The 27,341-nt window shown below is 35.6% G+C and overlaps 1 protein-coding gene and 1 pseudogene across 5 annotated transcripts in view; one reads left to right on the top strand and one right to left on the bottom strand.

The window, feature by feature from the left end:
• The window catches only part of FNDC3A (fibronectin type III domain containing 3A), a 254,767-nt gene that overhangs the window by 45,488 nt on the left and 181,938 nt on the right, over nucleotides 1-27,341 (top strand). The window lies entirely within an intron of this gene.
• Nucleotides 11,044-11,553, bottom strand: LOC143681304 (ADP-ribosylation factor 1 pseudogene; annotated as a pseudogene).

Genomic DNA, 27,341 nt, shown 5'->3' with positions numbered 1-27,341 from the left:
GGCAGACTCTTCTGGGCAGACTGGGAAGCTGTTTCTTCAAGGCATTCCTTCACAGACAGGTCTATCTAGCAAAGTCTCAGCAGATTCCAGGGATTCCATTCCCCCATCGCCATCATTATCCAGTCATATATCCCCATCCCATGTTTTAAAATCCCATTCTTTTCCATCAGAGCCCTTACTTTACAGCAGATACCTTGCAAGGTTGAGATTTGAGTTTATATTGTAAATCTGCTACACACACAGTGAGACTCTGTGTCTCATTTTCAGAGATTGCAAGTCTGCAACCGCAGGAAATAAGATTTCTTTTAGGGCAAACATGGAAACTTTTGCATTGTTTGTATGGCGCTCTAGTTGCATATTTGAAGCCTTCAGCCCATCCCTTTCCTTCATCACTGTCTCTAGTGTATCTGACAACAACCAGCCAACATCACTATACCTCTTAATTCCACAAAACTCTGTAAAAGTGTCAAAAACACTCTTACCCAGAGCCTTGCCTTGTATAAGTATACAATTAGAAGAATCTAATGGTGATATTTTGCATATCTCTCTTGCCACCTCACCCCCATGGACTGTCAGTGCTACCTTGGTTATTGGAAACATAGTCATTAGTGCCTTTGTGTTTAATCGGAGTAGAAAACCAATTGTAAAAAACATTTTTGAGATTGTATTCCTCAGTAACCACTCACAGTACCAAGCTGCATTAGTCAAATTCTCTAGAGAAACAATCTCCACAGGAGATGCTGCTGGCTGTAGAAGCCGTGAAAGACTCCCTCTTCTTCCTTAAGAGTCTTCAGCTGATTGAATTATTACCTTGGTGGGTGAAGTGCCTTAGTTAATCGTGGATGTAATTAGTCACAGATGCACTCAACTGACTTATGATTTAATACAGTAGTGTTCCCATTTATCAACCAGCCATGGAATATCCTTGCAGGAATGGTCAGGCCAGTGCTTCCCTGGCTAGACAACTTGCCTAATCACTTGGCCAAGTTGACACCAGAACCTTGCCATCACACCCCTGTAGCATTGCTTGTAGGGCAGGTCTAATGTTGACATACTCCCTCAGCTTTAGTTCATCTGTGAACCTCTCCCCAGTTTTGGGGGAAGTGAGATTCATTGGATACAAATTTTTTGGTTGGCAGTTGTTTTCTTTCAGTACTTTACATATTTTTCCCTCTGCCTTCTTGCTTCCATGATTTTTAATGAGAAATTAGCCATTGATTTAGGGTTCCATCATACCATAGCCCATTGCTTTTCTCTTGGCAGCTTTCAGAACTCTCCTGGTGTCCTTGATATCCAGCAGTTTGACTGTTAAATATCTGGGTGTGATTCTCTTTGATTTTATCCTCTTTGGGGTTTCTTAATTGTATATGTCCATATTTTTCATTACGTTTGGATTTTCTGTTGTTTCTTTGAATATTCCTTCTCGTCCATCCTTCCTTCTCCTTCTGGGTCTTCCACAATGAGTATATTTTATGCTTAATAGTGTCCCACAGGTCTCTTATGCTCTGTTCACTTTTTTTTTCTTTTTTTTTCATCTGTTTCTCAGATGGCATCATTTCACTTGACTTGCCTTCATGTTTTCTGATTTTTTTCTGCCAGCTCCAATCTGCTATTCAGGTCCTTTAGGGGACTTTTAAATTTCGTTGTTGTGGCCTTCAACTCTGGTATTTCTGTTTGGTTCCTTTTTAAAATTCCTTTCTCTTTATTGGGATTCTTGTGTTTATTCATTGTTTTTCTGATATCCTTCAGTTCTTTCTTTGTGTTCTCCTTTATCCCCTTGAACATACTGAAAATGATTTATCAAAAAATCTTGTCCAGAGTCCTCTGAGGGATGGGAGAAAAATATGGAACTATTAAACTTTCCCATCAGGGAATCCCCTGATACTGTGTCAAACTTTAGGGACCCCTAAATCAGTAGGCCATGCCCTCGATCAGGAGGCTTACTCTTGTGAAGCTTATGTGGGTACCGGAGAAGCTTAGATTACCTATAGGCATGCCTAAGATTTTCTTATGGAGGACCTCTTTTGTTGCTCAGATGTGGCCTTGCTCTCTCTAAGTCCAACTCTGTAAGTGAAATCATTGCCCTCCCGGCTACGTGGGACATGACATCCAGGCAGAGAATACTCTCCCTTATGTGGGAGATGACTCCAAGGGATGAATCCAGACCTGGCACCTTAGGACCAACAATTCCATCCTGACCAAAAGGGGGAAAAGAATGGTAACCAATAAAGTATCAGTGGCAGAGAGAATCCAAACAGAATTGAGTGGTTGCTTTGGAGGTTGTTCTCATGCAAGCTTCAGTTGGACCTTGCTACTGATCATAACCTGCCAACCTCCAACCAAGACCATTCCAGCCAATCCTAAAGAATACCTAGGGCGATATATAAGATTCCACAAGGGTTCCAGGCACTAGAGTAACTTTCCAGAAACTACAACCTCCAGATGGGTCCCTGGTCCAGATAAGGCCTGAAACCTAGCCCAGCCTCTCCAGAACATCAGACAGTTCCATCTCCCTACCCCATATTAGTGACATACACTTCCAACATCAAAAATTTAGAATTGCCATAGCCCAAACACCCCTAAAGAGAGGGATGGAAAGATCAAAGGTGATCGTAGAATTATACAGAGAAGATAAGATTTAACAAATGAATATGAATGCTGAATCATTAAATTGATATCTCTTTTAGTCTCCAGTATTTTAGAGCAGCTAGAAGTAAGAACTTAAAATTGTGAAATTGTAACTCACGTCAAACTCTGAAATCTGTTCTACAACTAATTGTGCTTTGCTTTGAAATTTATAGTTTTTTGTATGTATGTTATTTTTCACAAAACAAAGGAAAAAAAGTCAATTGTGATGATGGAGCACCTAGAAGGAAAAATATGAGAGAATTATATGGTATCCCATGACAAACTCTGGGACCTGTCCTGTAACTACTTGTTGATGAGTACTTTGAAAACTATTGCCTTTTTATTTCTGTGCTTTGTATATATGTTATACTATACAGTGAAAAGAAAGTTAAAAAATCTTGTCCAGTATATCCAAAGTCTGGGCTTTACTAATCTTTTTTGAATTCTGTCTTATTCTTTTGGATGGGTTATCATTACTTGTTTGTTTGTCTTTTTATCTTTTATTACACATTGTACATTTTAATATTTTAAGTGTTAGTGCTGGGATTTAGTCTCTGAGCTGTCTGTTTCTCAGGTTGTAACCCAGTGATATGATAGATATCCTTGAATGCCACAAACTAGCCAAACAAACCAACTAATGCAAAAAATACTTTTCCTGATCTTTGCAAATTGGCTCTTTGTTGGGAGTTGATCTTCTTCAGTTTGGCCCCCTATCAATAAGTTCAGCCCAAGGCAAAATGGAAGTAGTAGGTCCAGTCTTTTCTGAGCTTGTGCTTTTTTTTATGAGCTTGTGGTTGCTCTTGGCCCTAGGACTTCCCTTATTTACATAAATGTGAATATGCTCTTACTCCCAGTGAAATAGACCCCACCTCTCCCACTCTCAGGTGCTGTTGTATGTCTTGAAACCTTTAATCTTTTGCCCCAGGCCTTTTTGATTTAATTGTTTTGAACACTATGTGTCAGCAAGCTGCTGCTTTCTGCTAGCCATGGTCTGGCAGGGTAAGCTAGAGATGAGTTTTCCTGGTTCAGTCTTTCAGGCTGCCACTGGATAGATTTCCACAGGCAAATAGCTACATCATATGTGCATAGGGGTTACTACTCTCCTCCCTCCAAAAGAGGGCGGGGGGTTACAGAGGATGCCAGCAAGCTATCCCACCTCTTTCAAACTTGCATTTTCTTGATTGGCACCCATCTAGTTACTACGACTCTTTAACTTTTCCCCAGTTTTCAGGAAGATGGCTTAGCCAGTTTTTGCTAGTTCAGAATTTGTGGGGAAAGAGGACCCTGGAGCACTGCCATCTTTATGTATCAGAAGTCTGACTTATTTTATGAAAGTGGTATAGCTGCATCCACATTAACAAAAAAAAAGGGGGGAAATACTGAAAAGAATAGAATAGGACAAGTCAGAAGTCAAGGAATTCATAAATAATGCAGTTAAGACAAAGCATAGTGTCAACACAGTGGACAAGACAGCAGTGCAAAACATTCACAAGGAGCACATGGCACAGAGATAGCTTCTTTCAGAAGCCTTTTTCTAGGACTCTATCTCGGCTAGAAAGCATTTCTCTGGCCTGAGAACCTAGATAGAAGAATAGTGAGTAAATATGCTTATGGAATTGTGATTCATATTTAACAAGGATATTGTAAGAATGGAAGAAAATTATGTAACCAGTGAGTACAACTTTCCAAAAGTCTGGAATTCCTTTTAATTTTAGTTTGGAAATTTTAACTTGCTTATTCGTTAATTAATGGAAATTTTTATGCCTGTCTTTAAAACTTTCTAAGAATTACTATAATTATGTTATTTAGATTGTGTATCTTTCATGGCAAAAAAATAACTTCTCTAAATAAGCATTTTAACTGCTATTTTGGAACAAAGTTCAAATAACTTGTTCTTTCAGAAATATTTATGTAGTATGGTAAGTCTAAAACATCTTATACTTTAAAAAATGAAAACAAATATGCTTTGGGACCTTTATAATTTTTTAGAAGATTGAATTTTTAAGGAACTTAATGGATACTTTTGATCTATTTTAATATTTCTGTCTTCTATAAAGAACTTTATACTTGGGGATTCCCTTTTTCCTAGTGTTCATTGCTCTCCCCACCCACTATCTAACCCCAAATTTTTTCCAGTGATTTCTGCATCTGAAAGTTCTAATATTTTCCTGTATAGTTAGTGTTAGGTAATAGACTGCACTGATCTTTTTGTTTCCTGGAAGTGAACCTGTCATATAACATTGATTTGGTAATTTATATTAATACTGTAAGAGGAGTTGAGGGAGGATAGATGTAAATAGGTCAGTTCAGCAGCTATTAGTGGATTAACAATCCAACCATGAAACTTTATGATACAATTGAATATTACTATAAAAATAGAAGTATGAAGTTCCATTGATTTTTCTTTCCATAGAGTTGCATATCAGAAAGTAATTTTCTAAACAGAAAACTTTTCTTTTAGGGAGCTGTTTTTCTGTCCTTCATATTAACCCATAACATGATATTATAATTTCATTTTAATTGAGTATTTGGGAGTTAAAATGAAATAGACATTATGTATTTTCTTCCCTTTCCTCATCCTTGTATTTTAAAATGTTCTTTCCAGCTACTTCTTAGAATTAACAGAGCCTGTTTGTTGTTATAGCCCAGGTATCAAATTTCTTTTGGGAATGAATTATGTGGGGTGAGGGAATGGATAGTTAGTTTAAGCGATATACAGGTAGTTTTGAAATTATTAGGTGAGAAAAATGGGAAGGTGAGATGAGTTTACTATCTCAATTTGATTGCATTCCCCTGCACGCACACTTTAAGTATTGGTATTTTATGAAGTTAGCTTTCATTTTGAAATATATACCCAGCCTCATGACGCTTGCTGCCAGTAATTCATAATCACATTAAAAGGTTTTTTTTTCTCTTTATCCTTTCTTGGGGAAATCAGTTTGGTGTGAATAGAGTAAGCGTGATGTGTGAGGGAGATGGGATTAAAGGTGAGCTACAATAGAAAGATAGATTGATTGGGGCAAAATCTGGAGGAATATTAAAGAGTTTGGATCTTATTTCTGGGCAAAGGATTTTTTTTTAGATGCAGAAAGTTTAATGGGATCAATTAGGAAAAAGTACATATAGAAGATGCTTTACACAGAATAATATATCCTTTCCATATTGACTTTTTTTTTTTTTTTCACAATCTCAATAAACTATACCAGCAAGCGTAAGGATCATATTGACTTTTAAAGGGTTTAAAATGAGTGGTTGTTCTTCAGTCTTTTGAATTAAAATTGTTCAGATGGCCATAAAGTCTGGAAACACAGACCAAATACATAATAGTTTACTGATAATACATATTATGTTCAGTGTATTTTTACTCACTAGCAATTCAAACTTCAGTAAGTTGTACAAAATTACAATGAACAATGTGCAGTAAAGCAGCATTTCCATCAATCCTTAAGTATACGTTTACAATGCATTATCTTAGCTGATTTGTGTGTCTCATTTTCACTGAATAAACTAGCACCTTTAGCATACCTGAGAAGCAATCAAGGGAGTTCACTCTATTAAAAAATATACGTTGTGTATGTTTCCAGACTTTGTGACCACCTGTATTTTATTTTTTATGAGTCACCTATTGTAAGTCTTATAAATATTTTTACCATTTATGTATACCAAGAAAACAATGGGTATCCATTATGTGATAACGGAATAAACAGTAACAAAGATATATCTTTTTGGTTTTCAAATAAATTCTATACCAGAACATTTTGCTGAAAATAAGTGATTTTTAATCTATAAATAAAAGATTCTCTGAATGATGTTGAGGATATATTACAAATTTGGTTTAAAAAAAGATTTAAATTTAAAACAGGTGTTACAGTAACCCATGGCCATTTGGATTGTTGCATTTCCCAAACAGTTCAAGTTTTCTTCATTACTCAGAGATTTGCTGTGGAGCTGGTGGCTCGCACTGAAGGAAATGAGGTGGGACACGTGTGCTCGGTTCTTACTGCCCAAGCCCACCGCGCTCATGGTCTTCCAAGCACAGGAGCCTCAGCAGGCCCTCTTCCCAAGTCCCACGGCCAGCGGAAAGAAGTCAGGCAAAGGATTTTTAAGTAGAGAATAAACAGGGTCAAATTGATGCTTTCTGAAGATGTGCTGTCAGTGTAAACGACTAGAAGGGAAGTTTGGAGCCAGGAAAGCTGATATGTTAGCAGATACCTGTCATATGTGCCTGTCAGTCCCATGAGAGAAGCATACTACGCCACTCCACAGAACTGGGACCAGTGTCACAGTCCTTCTCAACTTAATACTTAAGGAAAACACTACTAATCAATCAGGGTGGGTTGTGAAATGAAATATATATTTGTTGTCGACTATAAGTAACAAGGTCCTGAATCTGGCACTGGAAGTGAAAGGAGAGGATACATGAAAGGGGCATTTCAGTGTTAGAATTTCCAGAATTTAAATGCTAGGATCAGCTTGGGTCCTTGGGTGATTTTGTGAAGTAGAACTACCCATCTTCTGCCCTGCCTCTCCCACTGACCTCCATTGGAATTGTAATTTGAGTGAGAACTAAGGTTGTTACCATAGTATTACCTCAGTTATATATAGTTTATCACAGGACATGCAGGATGACAAGCAGGACTGGGTAAAGGATGATAGATTGCTGTTTAGTGGTACCTGAAGGGTACCACTGAAATGTTTAGAAAGCTAAATATCAAATACTGGAAAATTGATTAAAATTAAGCTAAGAGTTGTTTGCAAGTCATATGCATAGATGTGATAGTTTGAAGCCATGGACATACAGGAAATTACCAAAGAACAGAACATTATGTCTAATAGAGGAAGTATAGAAAAAAGATTGAGAAGGATTTGGCAGAGAAAAAAGAAAAAGTTAGTGTTTATGCAAGCAAAAGCAGAAGAAAAGAATTTTAAGGACTGATTTTTTTTACCTTTTTTTGCTTTACTTTTTTTTTTTAAATATGTTTAACCATTTTAAGAGGGAGTCTCTTTACAGATGAGAAAGCTGAAGTTTATATAGGTTAAGTAACTCACCTAAGTTCACACAGCTAATACGTGTTGAAGCTGAAATTTAAACTCAGATGCTCTGATTTCAAAACCCCAGTTTATAACCACTGTGTTTATACTTTTTTGCTACTAATTTTTAAGCAAATGAACTTTGATATCTTTTTTTTTTCTTGGGTGATTTCATAAATGTCAAGACCTTTGCCATTTTGGAGCTTATATTTCTTGGAAGAAGACAGACAACAGCATCAGATGTAATAAAAGGAATTAGATAGTGGTACATAAGGTGGTTAAATGTTTTGGGTAAATGAAAAAGTAAAACAACAGGTCAAGGAAGATCAGGAGTGCCAGGTAGTGGTTGGGGAGTGAGGGAGAAGAAGAAGCAGGTTGCTGTATTAAAGAGTGTAGTCAGGATACACCTCATTGAGAACATGAGATTTAAACAAAAACTTGAAGGATGTGAGGGATTCAGCCAACTTCAGGGTTGAGGTCAAGGCTAGATATATAAACTTAGGGAGTGATCAGATGGTTCTAAAAGACCGGTATAAATGGTCTTTAAAAACAGAGGAGTGAATATAGCTATTGTAAGATTTTAAAGGACTGAGCCCTGTAGAGTTAAATGAGGAGTGTTGATGAGGGACCAGCAAAGTAGACTGAGGAAAAGCCAGTGAGTTAGAAGAATGGAGTAAGTAGGCTGTCTAGAGAACTAATGAAGAAAGTGTTAAAAGCAAGAAGTAAATTAACTGTTTGAAATGATGCTGATAAATCAAGTAAGATGAGGATTGAGAACTGACTATTGAATTTAGCTGTGTGATGCTCTGATTGGATTGGGTTCAAAAGGCAATAAGATGGCAAATGTGGCAAAAATGTTAAAAGTTGGTGGATTGGGTATCTGAGTAGGAAAGTTTGTTATAGTTCTCTGTATAGGTTTTGTATTATGTTTGCAACTGTCCTGTAAGTTTGAAATTACTGCAAAAAAGATTTTTTTTAAAGGCAATAAGAGGAAAGGAATAGGAAGCTACTATACACCTCTCTATGAAGAACTGTTCTGTAAAGGGAGGAAATTCAGAGCTAATTAAGTAGAAATTGGGTTCAAGAAATTTATTTTTTAAAACTTCACTGAAGTATAATTGGCATAAATAAACTACACATAATTACACTTTAATGCATTTTGACAAATGTATAATGGAACCATCAGGAAAATGAACATGTCTAATATACCAAATAGTTTCCTTGAGCCCTTTGTAATTCCTCCTTACCTAGTTTGCATTTACTAAAATTTTATATAAATAGAATTAGAATATGTCCTTGTTTTATTTGGTCTGGCTTATTTTACTTTGCATAATTATATTGAGATCCATCATTCTTCTGCATGTATGAATAGTTCATTTCATTTCTGAGTAATATTCCATTGTATTGATATACCATAATTTGTTTATCCTATACTTGTTGATGGACATCTGGGTTATTTCCATATTTGGCTGTTACAAAGAAAGCTGCTGTAATTATTTGTGTACATGTTGTTTACACACATTTCTCTTGGATAAATACCTGGGAGTCAAATGGCTGGGCCAGGGATATGTTAAATTTTTGAAGTAACATTTTGCTTGCCTACCAACAGGTTAGGCGAGTTCTAATTGCTTCACATCCTTGCCAATACTTGATATGGTCAGTTTTTAAATTTTAAATATTCTTGTTTTTATGTTATGGTATCTCTTTGTGGTTTTAATTTGTATTTTCCTAAAAACAAATATGACTGAATATTTTTTGATGTGCTTAGTTGCTATTCTCCATCTTCCTTAGTGAAGTATTTGTCAGACTCTTCGTGCATTTTTAATTAGGGTTGTGTTCTAACTATTGAGTTTTGAAAGTTCTTTGTGATCCAATTGAGTTAGTTTTTTATAAGCCATGAGATTTATATTGACGTTCATTTTTTTGATGAATCTATAGATGTCTAATTGCTTTGGCACCATTATTGAAAAGAATACCTTTCCTTCCTTAAATTGCTTTTCTACTTTTGCTTAAAATCGGTTGGCTATACTTCTATGGAACTATCTCTGGATTCTCTATTGTTTTGCATAGGTCTGCTTGTCTCACTCTTCACCAATACTACAATTTTTTTTTTTATTATTGATTGTGTATTGAAAGCAGTAAGAGATTCCACAACACCTGTATACCAGTTCTGAGGGTGTTTTCCCCTGAAATAAAGTTGAACAGCTCCGGTTTCTTCAGTGTTTGATCAAAATACAAAAGAAAAAAAGGATAGAGGTCGTCTTTTCCCTATGGCAAATCTGACTGGCAGGAGGAAGGAGTGAAAGCCTTTACATCCTTTACATGAATACAGACAGGGGTGCTCCAAGACAGGATGTGCATTCTAGAATGAAATGACTCTCCAAACTTGCATGTATTTCTGGTGGTGAGACCCTAGGGCCCCAAGAGATCTGCTCTGTGTAAATGCTGGGAAAAACCTAGGCTGTCTGCTCTGGCAAGTGGTTTCAAACAAAAACACCACACACCTGACCAAAATAAAAGGCTGGTGGCTCCTCGCTTTCTTCTAAACTGAGAGCCAGAGGCTGTTGTCATGCCCATGGCCAGAGCACAGGCCCTCCTGTGAGGCCTTGAATGGCCCCAACACCAGTGGCCTGGGCACAGTGGGGAAGTCTAGGGCCTGACACCTGATGCCATGCCTCAGTCTCAAAGCTTGTTTCCTAGGTAACTGTGTGAGCACAAGTACAAGCACAAACTGCAAAATACAGGGTGATCCAAAGACAAAGCGTAATTACAGGGATCTCTATTGTGACCATGCAGAATTTGATCGTGGATTTTATTTTTGTCTCTCGTCCCCAAAGGGAATGAAACGATCAGATGAACTAGTATTCAGGTTGTTACTACAAAACCTACACTAGCCATATTTCTCCCTTCTGTGTAATCAAGTGTTCTCCTTATCTTTTATTTTTAACTATTTAAAAAATGCAGTGAGTTTTTGGGTTAAAGACCAGCCACCAAAATGAATCTCAACACAGACCTAAAGTCAAAAGTAGGTGCCCTCGGGTCTTCTAATACAGTTACCCCTGGAAGCCCAGGTGCCAGTGCTCCTGAAATCCTTACCCAGTACTAAACAGTGAATTTATTTTCCTTCTTTTACAATAATAAAAGCTGAACAATATTGCATGAGAGTACCAGAAACTGCCTCATCGATAATAAAAACTATTTACATTAAATTAAGAAACCTGTTTGCAGGCTGCCTCTGCCACATTCACAGCATGATACAATATGTACTGTGACCAAATCCCGTGGAAACACCTTCTGGCACTTACATGATAGTAAAGCAGAGGGCAAAGAGAAGGAAGTAAGAGAGAGGATGGAGAGACAGGAGGACACGTTCTCAGTTCACTTCTAGTTTTGGAGCTCATTGGACAATGAGTCCAGTCCTTCCTAAAGCTCATCCCCACTGGTGGCACAAGTGGCCTGAATGTACCAGTTTCTGTGGTGCAGAGGATCTGCTTTTAGCAACATTCATGGCATTGGGAAGACCTGCTTGTGAACACTGTTAAGACAGCATCCTGAGCTCATCTTCTGCCAACATCCTCATGTGCTTATTTGCAGGTGCTCTGGGTCATTGCTGTTGACCACAAAGATCAAACCTTGTGTGTTCTGGAGATAGTGGTACCACAGAGGCTGAATCTTTTCCTGGCCATCCATGTCCCACACAGTGAAGCTGATGTTTTTGTATTCTACGGTTTCCATGTTGAAATTTACAGTGGGAATAGTAGTTACTGTTTCATCAAGTTTCAATTTGTATAAAATAGTAGTCTTTCCTGCAGTGTCCAGGCCAACCATGAGAATGTGCATTTCTTTTTTGCCAAAAAAAAAGTCCTTGAAGAGGTTAGCAAAAATATTCCCCATGCTTGTAGAGTGATATAATCAACGCTGGCCAGAGAAACCCCTTGGCGGCTGTAGTGGATCAGAGCCAGGCGTTGGTTTCCAATACCACAATTACTGATTACTGCAGTGTATTAGTGTTGAGTAGAGTGATTTCTTGCATTTTATTTTTTTCCTAAACTATTCTAGCTGTTTTAGTACCTTAGCCGCTCTGTCTATGTTTTCTAAGTATATATAGACCAAAAAATCTTGCTGGGATTTTGATTGTGGGTTGTGATAAACCTATAGATGAATTTTGGGGGAATTAGCATCTCTACTATATTGAGCCTTCCATACCATGAATATGGCATGTCTCCTCCCAAATTTTTAGCATTCTAGTCCTGGCTTGCCAGCAATTCTTGAAGTCCCTTGACTTTTATCTCTGCTTCGCATCACTTAAAGATGTCTTCTCCTTTTTCCACTTTTGCGACTTCATGCTCCTCTTTATAAGGCAGTCATCCAGATCAAGACCCACCCTCAGTAATTGGGCCATACTTTAATTAGAAATAACTTCTTCAACAGGCATTATTTACAGTGCGTTCAACCCCACAGGAATGTCTATTAAGATTGCAAGCAGATCTTAATTGAGGTACATAATTCAGTCTACCACAGATACAGAAATATCATTGATTTTTATATGTTTATCTTATATTCTGTGACCTTGCTGAACTCACAAATTCTGGAAGGTTTTGGTATAGTCATTGGAATTTTCTACACACACAATCATCTCATCTGCAAATTGGTACAGTTTTATTTCTTCCTTTCCAACCTATGTGCCTTTTATTCACTGGCTAGGAAGCCAGGACTTCCAGTACTTTGCTGAATAAGAGTAATGAAAGTAATGAAAACTCAGTCTTTCACCATTAAGTATATTGGCTATAGGGTTTTTGTATATGCTCTTTATCAAATTGAGGAAGTTCCCCTCTGTTTCTTTTTTTCTGATAGTTTTTTATCATGAATGGCTGCTGAATTTTGTGAAATGCTTTTTCTACATCAATTGATATGATCATGTGATTTTTTTTCTTCTTTAGCTTTGTTAATATGGTGGATTACATTGAATTATTTTTGAAGATAGAGCCAGCCCTAAAATTAGCCCTCCTTGGTCATAGGGTATAATTCTTTTTATATGTTTCTGAATTCTATTTGCTAGTATTTTGTTGAAGATATTTCCACTTACGTTCTTGGGGGTTTTGGTATCTGTTTTCTTTTTTTGTATTCTCTGTGTCTGGTTTGGGTGTCAGATTAATACTGGCATCATAAAATGAGTTGGAAAGTGTTCCTTCCTCTTCTGTTTTCTGGAAGGGATTATTTAGAATTGGTGCTAATCCTTCTTTAAATGTTTAACAGAATTCTTCAGTGAAACCATTTGGTCCTGAAGATTTCTTTCATGAAAGTGTTTTTAAACTATGTATCTATATTTTTATAGTTATAAGGTTATTTTGATTTCTGTTTCATATTGAGGAGTTTTGGTAGTTTGTGCATTTAGAGGAATTGGTCCATTACATACGTCTAGGTTATAGAATTTATATTTGTAGAATTGTCCACAGTATTCTCTTATTATCCTTTTAATGTCTAGGTTCAGTAGTGAGATACTTTGATAATTTCTGTTTTATCTTTTATTGAAAATCTTGCTAGAGCTTTATCGCTTTCATAGATCTACTCAAAGAGCCATCTATTTCATTGATTTCCTGTTATTTTTCTGCTCTTAGCATCATTGAATTCAACTCTCTTGCCTTTACTGTTTTTTTTCTTCTGCTTTGGGTTCATTTTGTCTCTTTTTCTAGTTTCTTGAGGTAGAAACTTGCTATTGATTTGAGAATTTTTCTTTTTTCTAAGCAAGCATTTGGTGCAATAAATTTCCCTTACACCACTGATTTAGTCACACTCCACGTATTCTTATTTATTGTCTTTTAATCTTCACTCAGTTCAGTATTGTTGGTTTGTTTGCTCTTATTTAATTTTCAAGTGTTTGAAGATTTTCCTGCTATTCTTGTGTTATTGATTCCTAATTTAATTCCATTATGGTCAGAGAAGTAATTTGTAAGTCTTCAATTATTTTAAATGTTTTGAGATTTATGACCCAGAATGTGCTCTATTGTGGTGAATATCTATGGGTGTTTGAAAAACTGTGTATTCTGTTGTTGTTGGGTGGATGCTCTGTAAATAACGATGTGATTGTGTTCTTCAGCTCCTTTAAATCCTTACTGATTTTACATCTAGTGGTTCTATCAATTGTTGAGAGAGAGGTGTTGGTCACTGACTATGTTTATGGGGTTGTCTACATTTTCTTTCACTTATATCAGTTTTTGCCTCATATGTTTTGCAGCTCTGTTGTTTAGTGCATACACACTTAAAATTATGCGTTTTTGTGAATTGGCATCTTCATCCTTTTGTGTAATCTCTCTCTTTGCCATTTCTTTTGATTAATGGAATAGTATATCTTTTTCCAATCTTTTACTTTCAATTGTATCATTATATTTGAAGGGAGTTTCTTTTAGACAGCATGTCATTAAGCTATGTTTTTTTAATCCATCTTGCAAATCTCTGTTTAGGTTTGTTTGTTTAGACCATTTACCTTTAATGTAATTATTGGTATGTTAGAGCTTAAGTTTGCCACTTTATTTTTTATTTTTTGTTTGTTCCCTCTGTTTTTCATTCCTCTGTTTCCCTGCTCCTGTCTTCCTGTGTGTTCCTTGAACATTTTTCAGGATTCCATTTTGATTCATTTATAGTGTTTTTGATGTCTTAGTGATTGCTCTAGATTTTAAATTATACTTATTAGTTTACTGGTGTCAACATTTTACCACTGTCAGTGAATATAGAAACCTCATATCCATTCGAGTTCTGTTGTCCTTCCCATTTTGTAAATAGTTGTCTTAACTCCTTTTCTATGTATTTTGAGAACTGCGTCAGAACATGTTACAGTTTTTGCCTCAGTCTTCAAATGCAGTTTTAAAGATTCAAGAGGAAACAGTATATATCTTTACCTTTTTTGTTCCTGATGTTCCAGGTTTCTACATTTATCCTTCCTTTCTGTTTGAAGGGCTTTCTTTTTTTGAAAAAATTAATTTATTTATTAAATGTAACATACAAACACAGACATTCTTACCATATGATCATTAATACTTGATATATAATCAGTACTCAGAATATCATCACATAGTTGTATATTCATCATCATGATCATTTCTTAGAACATTTGCATCAATTCAAAAAAAGAAAACGGAAAAAAATTCATACATAACATACCCCATACCCCTCACTTTCATTGATCACTAGCATTTCAATCTACTAAATTTATTTTAACATTTGTTCCCCCTATTATTTATTTATTTTTAATCCATATGTTTTACTTGTTTGTCGATAAGGTAGGTAAAAGGAGCCTCAGACACAAGGTTTTCACAATTACAGAGTCACATTGCAAAAGCTATATCATTATACAATCATCTTCAAGAAACGTGGCTACTGGAGCACAGCTCTACATTTTCAGGCAGTTCCCTCCAGCCTCTCCATTACACCTTAACTAAAAATGTGATATCTATATAATAAAAATAACCTCCAAGATAACCTCTCGACTCTGGAATCTCTCAGCCATTCACACTTTATTTTGTCTCGTTTCTCTCTTCCCCTTTTTGGTCGAGAAGGTTTTCTCAATCCCTTGATGCTGAGTCCCAGCTCATTCTGAGATTTCTGTCCCACGTTTCCAGGAAGGTCCACACCCCTGGGAGTCATGTCCCACATAGAGAGGGGGAGGGCAGTGAGTTTGCTTGTCGTGTTGGCTGAGAGAGAGAGGCCATATCTGAGCAACAAAAGAGGTTCTCTGGGGGTGACTGTTAGGCCTAATTTTAAGTAGGCTGAGCCTATCCTTTGCAGGGTTAAGTTTCATATGAACAAACCCCAAGATTGAGGCTCAGCCTATTGCTTTGGTTGTCCCCACTGCTTGTGTGAATATCAAGAATTCTCCACTTGGGGAAGTTGAATTTTCCTCCTTTTTCACCATTCCCCCATGGGGACTTTGCAAATACTATTTTATTTACTGTTCATATCACTCTGAGATTTACTGGGGCATCACTCTGGACAAGCCTATACAATCTCATGCCCTACTCAAGGTTCCATGTCCTTATGGTGTTCAATTAAGCTGTCCACATAAGTTATATTAGGAAGTGCACTAGTCAAAATATAAATTTCGTACCAAATAAACATTTTTTGCTTTAGTCTCACACATATGTTAGAGTTTTAATATAATAATTACCATCTATTTTCATCACCCTGCAGTATTGACATTCCTTTGTTCTTCCTCATGTAAAAACATTGTTGAATTTGTACGTTCAGTCACTATCATTATACACTCTAGGCATTCCTAGACTATACCATCTCAGTCTTTATCGTATATCTTCCTGAAGGGCTTTCTTTAGCCTTCTTTTTTTTTTTTTTTTGAGTAGGACTGCTGGTAACAAATTCCCTAAGTATTTCTTCATCTGAGAATATTTTCATTTCACCTTCATTCCTAAGAATATCTTCACCAGATATAGGACAATTCTTTTCTTTCAGTGCTTGAAAATGTGCCACTTCCTTCTGATCTCCAGGAAATCCACTGACAGAAATCCGTTGTCATTTCAGTTGCTGTTCCTTCATAATCATCATTTTTCTGTCTTACTGCTTTCAAGAGTTTTTTTGTATATTTAGTTTTCAAAAGTTTGATTGTGATACGCTTTGATCTACATTTCTTTGAGCTTTCTTTTTGAGGTTTGCTCTCTTTCTTGAATCTGTTTTTGCCCTTTACCAAATTTTTGCCCTTAGCCAAATTTGGAAATATTCAACCTTTAATTCTTTGAATATTCTTTCAGCCTCACACTTTTCTTCTCTCTCTCTCTGGGACTCTGGTAACACAAAAGTTATTAGCTCTTTTGTTAATGTCCCACAGGAGGTCTTGTTCTTTCAGTTTTTTTGTTTATTTTCTTTCTCTTGTTTAGACTGTGTAATTTCTGTTTTCAGGTTCACTGATATTCTTTCCTTTGTTATGTCTTTTCTGCTAATGAGCCCATCTTGAGTTTTTTTAAATTTTCAGTTCTAAAATTCACATTTACCACTTCTTTATGTTTTCTATTTCTTTGGTAAGACTTAATTTTTTCACTTTTAAAAATAGACTCCTAAAAAAAATAGACTTCTCAGTAATTTTCATTCAAGAATTTCTATAATGGCTGTTACCAAATTCTTGTTAGATAATTCCAACATCTTTCTCATCTCGGTGTTGTTATCTTTCAGTTGCCTGAAGTGAAACCAGTCAGCAAGTTTTTTTTTTTTTTTTTTATTAATCTGGAGCACATTCAGTAGCACAGCTGCAGGTGCAGAGTTTAATCAGGGTTGTGGTTATACCAGGCAAAATCAGAGAAGATAGAAAGTAGCAAACCAGTATTATATGCAAAGGAAAGGAGTGAAGACTTCTTTGGGATTAGTCTTAAGGAACAGGAAACGGTAGTAAAATCAATGAGTTTTATATCTTCCTACTAAGTATTGGAGTCAGAGTACAAATGGTGCGAACTCTTGATTATTACAAAATTGGATGATTGAAGGTAAGATTTGGAAAATTTCTAGTAATTAACAATGATAGGGTCAGAGATATAAACATGAGAGTGAGATACTAAGGTAGAAGGAAGGACAAGATTGTTGGAGAAAGTGAGATAAGATACCTAGGGTATTAGGAAGTTTCAACTATGGGAATATTACATATCACTAAAAATTATGACAGCAATGGTTTTGGAAAAATGACAGCAAGCCTGGAACTAAAATTTAAATTTTCTAAGAATGGGGATAAGTGGTAGAATTTAGATGACTATAATAAGAAGGGTAAATGAGTGTTGTAATTTGGAGACCTGAGATTCAAACTGGATTTTAGGGAGAAGTGTGGGAGAATGGTATGAAAGTGGCAACAAGGAGCATGGGGGGAACCTACTCCATCTCCAAGCTCAGAGATATAAGGGTAGTAGAAGGAAAAAAGAAATCACCACTTGATGTATTTCCATTCCATGGAAAGCAGTGTTTTCAGGGGAGAGTCAGATCTCTGTTAAATTAAGAACCTGAAAGGCCAATTCAGTGAAGAGAATAAAGGAGATTTTAATGACTGAGCAGCTCTATCCCAATATATTTGTTGTTTTAGAGGATATTGCCTTAAGTGCCCTATATCTATTAAATAAATTGAAGCGATAGATTAAAATCTTGCCACACAAACACACACAAATCCAAAAACCAGTTTTAGATGATTTTTTAAATAAAAGAGTTAAACACTTAAAGGAACAGATCATTCGAATGGTAAACTAAGTCTTCTGAAGTAAAAAAGGGAATGCTCTCTAACCCATTTTATGAAGCTGTATAATTTTAGTATCAAAACTAAAAGAATAGTATGAGAAATGAATACTACAGGCTTATTTAAACTGTGAGTATAGGTGAAAAAATTCTAGCAAGTAGTAACAAATTATATCTGTAATGTGTAAAAAAGATGATATCAACCTGGGTTTATCCATAGTGTTAAAGAGGGGTTTAATATTAGAAAGTTAGGAATTTTAATTATAAAATATGTTTATTTGCAGAATTTGGCTTGGGGAGAGAGAGGCCACATTTTAGTAACAAAAGAAGTTCTCTGGGGGTGATTCTTAGGAATAGTTATAAGTAGGTTTAGCTTTGCCATTACAGAAATAAGTTTCATAAGTGCAAATTTGAGGGCTTAGCTTATTAAATTGAAAGTTCTTAATGCTTGAGAGAATTAGGAATTTCCCGGGTCGAAAAGTTTAATAGTTCATTTTTCCTCTAGTCCTTCAAGGAACTTTACAAATACATTTTTCATTTTCTGCCCCAAATACTTTAGAATGTATCATGGCATTACAATAATATCATGAATACCAAGATCTCATTTCCTATTCTGGGGTTGCATGTAATTAGGCTGTTTAAATAATCTGGCCAGAGAGGTTAAATTAGATAGGGTACCATAGAAAATTTAAACTTTGCACAAAAGAAATATCTCTCCTTTGGCCTCACACAGAAGTTGGAGTTTTAAAATAGAGATAATATTATCCTTTACCTTGTATTCTGATTTACCTTATTCCTAACCAGTTCATCTTCATTTGTATCTCTAATTGAAGTCTGATCTTTTTTTTGGCTTTTTTAACTGTTGCTGTATGGAGAAATGCTGGTTTTCAGAGCTGCAGAGCTCTAACTGAGTCTCTATGTCACACAGATAGCCAAAGTTCGAGGTAACTACCAGGTTACACATGAAGAGTGAGGCATCTCAGAATTTACAGATAAGAGTTAAAATTTAGGAATAAATGTGTCTGCTGTAAGAGTTTACAATCTGGGAGTCTTTATAAGAAGACTTAAAGAACATTCCTTTCTTCCTAATCATTGATTGCCCAATCTCTGCCCACTTTCTGTCTCCTGATAACCTGTGCTCTCAAATTTAATTCTCAGAATTTGCTCATTATAGTTAGTTTATACTGATGAGACCATACAGTATTTGTCCTTTAGTTTCTGGCTTTTTTATTCAACATATTGTCCTCAAATTTCATTCACTTCATTGCATGTCTCATGCCTTTATTCCTTTCTGTAGTCTCACAATATTCCATCTTATGTATATACCACAGTGTCTCCTGCTTATCAGTCAGTGTACCCTTAGGTCATGTCCATCCATTGGCAGTCATGAATACATCTGTGGTAAACACCAGTATGCAAATATCTCTTCATGTCCCTGCTTTCAGTTCTTCCAAGTAGATACCAAGTAACTGGATAGCAAAATCAAATAGCAACCATATAGTTACTTAGTCCCTGTGGAACTGCCACACTGCCTTCCAGGGAGGCTGTACCAGTCTGCTTCCTTACCAGCAGTGAATAGGTATATCACTCTCTCCACATCTTCTCCAGCACTTGTAGTTTTCTGTTGATTAATTTTTATAACTTAAAAAAATATCTAATTATTCTTGAATCTACAGATTTTATTCAGATACATTCTCATATCATATATTCTATCCAGCAAATACAGTCTGCCTCACAGTATCCTCACTTAGTTGTGCAATCATCATCACATTCAATTTTAGACGATTTTCATTGCTCCAAAGAGAAAAATAACAAAGACCCACATATGTTCACAAAAGGAGAATCCATAACACCCATATCCCTTATTCCCCCCCCACCCCACGTATTTACCCCACTCTTGGTATGTTATACATGTTAACTGTTGATGAAAGAATATTAAGGTATTACTGTTAAATGGAGTCCATAACATATAATAGTTAATTTTCCGCATATACCACTCTATTATTAACTTTCTGTATGTGTCATACCTTAGTAGTAGTTCATGCAAGAACTTCTTTTTATTTTTAGTGTTAACTGGTGATATGCATGACTTTAAACAACCGTTTTCAATAAAATTTACCTCCAATAAAGCACTGTTATTTATAATCCCAATAGCAGACTTCTGTTGTATCTGTCCATTCTGAAACAAGTTCAACCTCGTTAACAGTTCTATACATATTATGTAACCTCTTCACCTTTTCCAACTTCTGTTTATCTCTAGGTTCTCTATCTTCTACCTTTTAGACTGAATTTACATTCTTTAGGTAGTTCATGTTAGTTAAATCATACAATACCTGTCGTTTTGTGTCTGGCTTATTTCACTCAGCATTATGTTTTCAAGGTTCATCTATGTTGTCACATGCTTCTGGATCTCATTCGTTCTTATTGCTGCATAATATTCCATCATATGTATATACCACATTTTGTTTATCCACTCATCTGTTAATGGACACATGAATTGTTCCCTTCTTTTGGCAGTTGTAAAAAAAAAATGCCGCTTTGAGTGTTGGTGTGCAAATATCTGTTTGTGACACTGCTTTCTGATCTTCTGTGTATATTCCGAGTAGCAAAATTGCCAGGTTATACGGCAACTCAGTATTTAGTTTTCTGAGGAGACACCACACTGTCTGCCTCAGCGGCTCTACCATTTTACATTCTCACCAGCAATCTATAAGTGTTCCTATTTCTCCACACCCTCTTCCACATTTGTAATTTCCTGTTGTTTTATAGCAGCCATTCTTATAGGTTTGAGATGATACGTTGTTGTGGTTTTGATTTGCATTTCTCTGCTGGCTAATGATGTTAAGTATCTTTTCAAATGCTTTCTGACCATTTGTATATATCTTTGAAGAAATGTCTGTTCAAGTCTTTTACCAACTTTTAAATTGGAATCTTTGTTGTTTTGTTTGTTTAAATTGAAGGATTTCTTTTTGTATTCTGGATATTAAACCTTTATCAGATATATGGTTTCAAAATATGTTCTCCCATTGTATAGGTTGTGGTTTTAGTTTCATGATAGGTTGAGGAGCCGAAGTTTTTAATTTTGGAAGAGACATATTTATTTTATCTTTTGTTGCTTCTGATTTGGCTATAAAATCTAAGAAACCATTGCTTAATGCAAGATCCTACTCAGACATTTTCTTGTAGAAGTTTGATAGTTCTAGATCTTATCTTAAGGTATTTGGCCCATTTTGAGTTGGTTTTTCTATATGATGTGAGGTAGGGGTACTCCGTTTTCTTTCAAAAGGAGATATAGTTTTCCCAACATCATCTGTAGAAGAGATTGTTCTTTTCCAAGTGAGAGGTCTTTGCCATTTTGTCAAGAAAAATCACTTAGATTAATAAAATCAACAAACCCTTTGCTGGACTGACAAAGACAAAAAGAGAGAAGATGCAAATAAAATCAGAAGTGAGAGGGAGATCATTACTGTGAATCCTGAAGAAACAATAAAGGTCATAAGATGTTAACGATGAACAGTTTTATACCAACGAACTAAATACTTGGTTGAAATGAACAGTTTCGTAGAAATACACAAATAGCCTACACTGACTCAAGAATAAATAGAAGACCTCAACAAACAAAGGAGATTGAATCAGTGTCATCAAAAACTTCCCAACAAAGAAAAGGCCAGAACCAGATGGTTTCACAGGCAAATTTTACTAGACATTCCAAGAAGAGTTAACCCTGTTCAAATTCTTCCAAAAAATTGAAGAGGGAATACTACCTAACTCTTTCTGTGAAGCCAATATCACTATAATGACAAAGCCTGATAAAGCTCTGCAACAAGAAAAGAAAATTACAGATCAACCTCTCTAATGAATATAGATGCAAAAATGCTCAATAAAATACCTACAAATCGAATTCAACAGCACATTAAAAGTATTATACTCCATGACCAAGTGGGTTTTATTCCAGGTAACCAAAGGTGGTTCAACATAAGAAAATCAATTAATGTACTATATCGCATTAACAAATCGAAAGGGAAAAATCATGTGATTGTCTCAGTTGACCAGAAAAATTTGACTGCATTCAGCTTTCTTTCCTGATAAAGGCACTTCGAAAACTAGGAATCGAAGGTAACTTCCGCAACATATTAAAAGGCATAATCAAATTATGAACTCGAAAATAGACTGTCACATCTGTGGTCAACACAGTTAACGTTGTCCTTAACAGTTAGAGACTGACAGCTTTCCCTCTAAGATCGGAGCAAGTTAAGGATGCTCATGACCACCACTATTATTAAACATTGTGCTGAAAGTTCTAGCTAGAGCAATTAGGCAAGAAAAAAAAATAAAAAGCATGCAGATCAGAAAAGAATTAAAACTTACACTGTTTTGCAGATGACGTGATCCTCTATTTAGAACGTCCCAAAGAATGTATGGCAAAACTACTAGTACTAATAAAAGAGTTTAAGCAAAGTAGCAGGATACGTGATCAGCATGCAGAAACCAGTGGTGTTTCTCTGCACCATTAATGAGGTATGTGAAGAGATAATAAAAAATTCCATTTACAATAGCAACTAAAATAATCATATATCTAGGAGTAAACTTAACCAAGAATGTAAAGGACCTGTACTGGGAAAACTACAAAACATTTGCAAAAGAAGTCATAAAAGACCTATGTAAATGGAAATACATTCCGTGTTCATGGATTGGAAGGCTAATATTGTTAAGGTGTCAGTTCTACACAAAACAATCTATAGATTCAATGCAATATCAATCAAAATACCAACATCTTACTTTGCTGAAATGGAAAAGTTAATTATAAAATTTTTCTTCAAAGGCTAAGAGGCCGCAAATAGCCAAGAATATCTTGAAAAAGAAAAATGATTTTGGAGGACTCATACTTCCTGATCTTAGAGCATATTGTAAAGCCACACTGGTCAAAACAACATGGTACTGGTATAAAAATAGACATATTAATCAATGGGAATCAAATTATGAACTCAGAAATAGACTGTCAAATCTATGGTCAATTGATTTTTGACAAAATTCCTAAGCCCATTCTCTTCAATAAATGGTATACGGAGAACTGGATATCTATATACAGAAGAATGAAAGATGACCCTTAGTTCACACCCTATACAAAAATTAACTCAAAGTGGATCAAAGACCTAAATATAAGAGCTATTATCGTAAAACTCCTAGAAGAAAATGTAGGGAATCCTCTTTAAGATCTAGTGATAGGCAGTAGTTATTAGACTTTACACTTACAGCACAAGCATTGAAAGAAAAAATAGGTAGGTGGGACCTTTTCAAAATTATATGGTTTTCTGCTTCAAAGGACTTAGTCAAAAAGATGAAATGGCAGCTGACTCAATGGGACAATATATTTGGAAACCACTTATTGATAAGGGTTTGATATCCAGAATATATAAAAAATCCTACAACTCAGCAATAAAAATAACATATAATCTAATTAAAAAATGGACAAAAGTATGAATAGGCATTCTTCCAGATGAAATACTAATGACTAAAAAGCACATGAAAAGATGCTTCACTTCACTAGCTATTAGGGAAATGCATATCAAAAACCACAATGCGATAACATTTCACAACTACTGGAATGACTGGCATTAAACTAACAGGAAACTACAAGTTGTTGGAGTGAATGTGGAGAAATAAGAACACTTATTCTCTGCTGGTGGGAATGTAAAATCATACAGCCATTGTTGATGACAGTTTGCTACTTCCTCAGAAAGCTTTCTGTGGAGTTCCCTTATGACCTGGCAGTCCCTCTACTGCGAAGATCAGAAAGCAGGAACAGGAACATTCACTTGCACACCAATGTTCATAGCAGCATTATTCACAATTGCCAAAAGATGGAAACAACCCAGGTGTCCATGAACAGGTGAGTGGATAAATAACATGTGGTACATACATATGATGGAATATTATTCATCAGTAAGAAGGAATGAAAGTCTTGAAACATGTGACAACATGGATGAACCTTGAGGACATTATGTTGAGTGAAATAAGTCACACAAAAGGACAAATAGAATTTTGTTTAATTTCCACATATTTGTGAATTTTCCATTTCTCTCTGTTATTGATTTCTAGCTTTATCCTGTATGGTCAGAGAATATAAATTGTATTCATTTTTTAAAATTTATTGTGACTGTTTTGTGATCTAAGATGTAGCCTGTCTTGGAGAATAATCCATGTGCATGCAGAAAGAATGTGTATTCTGTTTTGTGTGTGTAGTATGTGTGAAGTGTTTATATATATATATATATATCTGTTAGGTACAGTTGGTTTATTGTATCATTCAAGTCCTGTACTTCCTTATTGATGTTTTGACTAGATATTCTATCCATTATTCAGAGTAGTATATTAAAGTCTCCTACTGTTAATGTAGAACCATCAGTTTTTCCTTTCATGTCTGTCAATGTTTGCTTCATATATTTTGGGGCTCTGCTTTAAGGTGCAGAATTAGTATTTAATGACCAACTGTTTTTTATTTAAACCTATTTTATATGATATTAGTATGGCCACCCTACCTCTTCTTTTGTTAATATTTGCGTGGTATATATTTTTTCCATGTTTTCACCCTCACCCTACTTGTATCTTTGACTCAGACAGCAAGTACTTGGGTTATGCTTTTTTTTAAATTCATTCTGCTGATCTCTGCCTTTTGACTGGAGAGTTTAGTCCACTTACATTTAAAGTCATTATTGATATAAGACTTTCTTCTGCAGTTTTGTTATTTAGCCTTTGTAAATTTTATTCCTCTTTTGTCTGTCACTTCCATTAAAGCCTACTATTGTATTTATTTGTTTATTGTTTTGAGTGCCTTCTTATTTCTATCTGCATTTATTTTTCATCTATTTTCTTTGTGGTTACCCTAGGGTTAAAATTTAACATTTTAAATATATAAGTCACATATGAGTTGATACCAACATAACTTCAATAGCAAGCTCACATACTCTTCCTATACCTTCTGTCCTCCCATCACTTTTTGTACTTGTTACTGCTTATATCTTTGTGCATTGTATGTGCAAAACCTAGATTGTTAACTTTTTATGCATTTGCATATGAGTACCTGTAGGAAGTAAGAAGTGGAGTTACATACTAAACAATATGATGCAAATAATGCTGACATTTATAATTACCCAAATAGTTAACTTTACTTTAGGTCTTTATTTGTTTATGCTGCTTTGATCCACTGTCTAGTACCCTTTCCATTCAGTCTGAAGAACTCCCTTTAGCCTTGCTTGTAGGGCATATCTAGTATTGATGAACTCCCTCAGCTTTTGTTTATATGAGAATGTCTTAATGTCCCTCATTTTTGGAAGAGTCTCAGTGAATATTTAATTCTTTTCTTTAACTTAATATTTTTATTGACAGATATTCACAGACATACAGCCCATATATGGTTTATAATCAGTGGCTCACAATATCATCATATAGTTATATGTTTATCACCATGATCATTTTTAGAATAGAAAAAGAAATAAGAAAAAATAAAAAACTCATACAACCCCCAACCCTTACCCCTTCCTCTCATTAACCACTAGTATTTCAATCTACCCAATTTATTTTACCCCTTATTTATCCCCTCTAATGCTTAGGACAATATCAGGAATTCTGCTGGTAGAGAAGTTTAAATCTCCACATTTTCCCCCCAATCCCTCAAAGGGAATTTGCCAATATTTTAAAATTTTCTACCCAAAATACTCTGAAATATAGGAGTATTATATTATCCTGTACAGAATAGCAAGATCTCATTGCCTATTTTAGGTTCCATGTAATTATATTGTTTAGTTAAAGGGACCAGACTAGTTAGATTAGATAGCATGCTACAGAAAGTTTAAATTTTGGACTAAATAAACATCCTTCCTTTTGTCTCACACAGAAGTTGAAGTTTTAAATATAGTTAATATCTATTACCCTGTATTCTGATATCCCTTAGTCCTAACTTGTTTAGTTTCATTCAGACCTCTAATTGAAGTCTGATCTCTTTTTCAGCTCCTTTAACAGTTGCTGTATGGAGTAATGCTGACTCTCAGAGCTGCAGAGCTCCAACTCTTAGGCTCAGGTGTCACACAGCCGCATAAAGTTACAGGACACTACCAGATTATATACATAGAGCACAGCATCTCAGAATTAGAAATAACAGTTAAAGCTCAGGAATAGATGTGACTGCTGTAAGATTTTACAACCTAGGAACCTTGATTTTACGTTCAATGCATGTTATTGAACATTCTGTACTCTTTAATCATCGATTGCCCAATTTCTGTCCCCTGGCAACCCATGCTCGGATTCTTAGAGTTTTCTCATAGTTCGTTCACATTAGTGAAACCATCAGTATGTGACCCTTTGTTTCTGATTTTCTTCACTCAACATAACGGTCCTCGATATTCATTAATGTCATAGTATGCCTTGCAACTTTGTTCCTTCCTGCAGCCATTCAATATTCCATTGTCTGTATACAGCCAAGTTTGCCCTTCCTTTCATCAGTCATATGCCCTTAGGCCACCTCCAGCCATTCCAAATTGAAAAGAATTCTGCCATAAACACCACTGTGCAAATGTGTATTTGTGTTCCTGCTTTCAGTTCTCCAATTATATACCTAATAACAGGATTGCAGGATCATATGGCAACCCTAAGTTAGCCTCTGGAACCACCACGCTGTTCCCCAGAGATGCTGCACCATTCTACTTACCTATCAACAGCGAATAGGTTTCTCTCTCTCTCCACATCTTCTGCAGCACTTGTAACTCTCTGTTTATCTTTTAAAGTCTTATTCATATTCCATACAATTGTTGCTACAGGTGCAATCAGTGGCTCCTGGTATAATCACATAAGTATGCATTCACCACCACAGTCTAAATGAGGACATTTCCATTTCTTCTGCAAAGGAAGAGTAAAACAATATAAAGGAGAAAGAACAACAAAGAATCCCATACCCCTCCCTTGTATCCCTCTCTTACTGACATTTAGCTTTGGTATATTGCCTTTCTTACTATTAATGAAAGAATTTTACACTGTTACTGTTAACTGTAGACTTTAGTTTGCATTGATGGTATTTTTTTCCATATACCATCACATTTTTCACACCTTGCAATAGTGACATTCATTTGTTTTCCCTCATGTAGAAATTTTCTTATTTGTACATGTAATCACCATCATTGTCCACTCTAGGATTTGCTTAGTTGTGCAGTTCCAGTTATTATCTGTCTTTCCTTCTCATGTCATCATGACCCTAGCCTTCCTCTTCAGTCATAGTCACCCTCAGGTTTGTTCATCATGCTTATAATATTGTGCTACCTTCACACAGTGTTGTACTATCCGTCTCTGAATCTTTACAATCAAGTCCTTTTGAACATTCTGTACTCCTTCAACATCAACTGCCCAGTCTCTACCCTTTTTCTATGCCTAATAACGTGTTCTCAACTGTAACTTCAGAATTTTCTCAATGTAGTTTGTTC

This window comes from Tamandua tetradactyla, chromosome 4 (assembly GCF_023851605.1).
Source record: "Tamandua tetradactyla isolate mTamTet1 chromosome 4, mTamTet1.pri, whole genome shotgun sequence".
Lineage (NCBI taxonomy): Eukaryota > Metazoa > Chordata > Mammalia > Pilosa > Myrmecophagidae > Tamandua > Tamandua tetradactyla.
The sequence above is the reverse complement of the archived record's forward strand: the minus strand, read 5'-3'. Positions and strand labels throughout refer to the sequence as shown.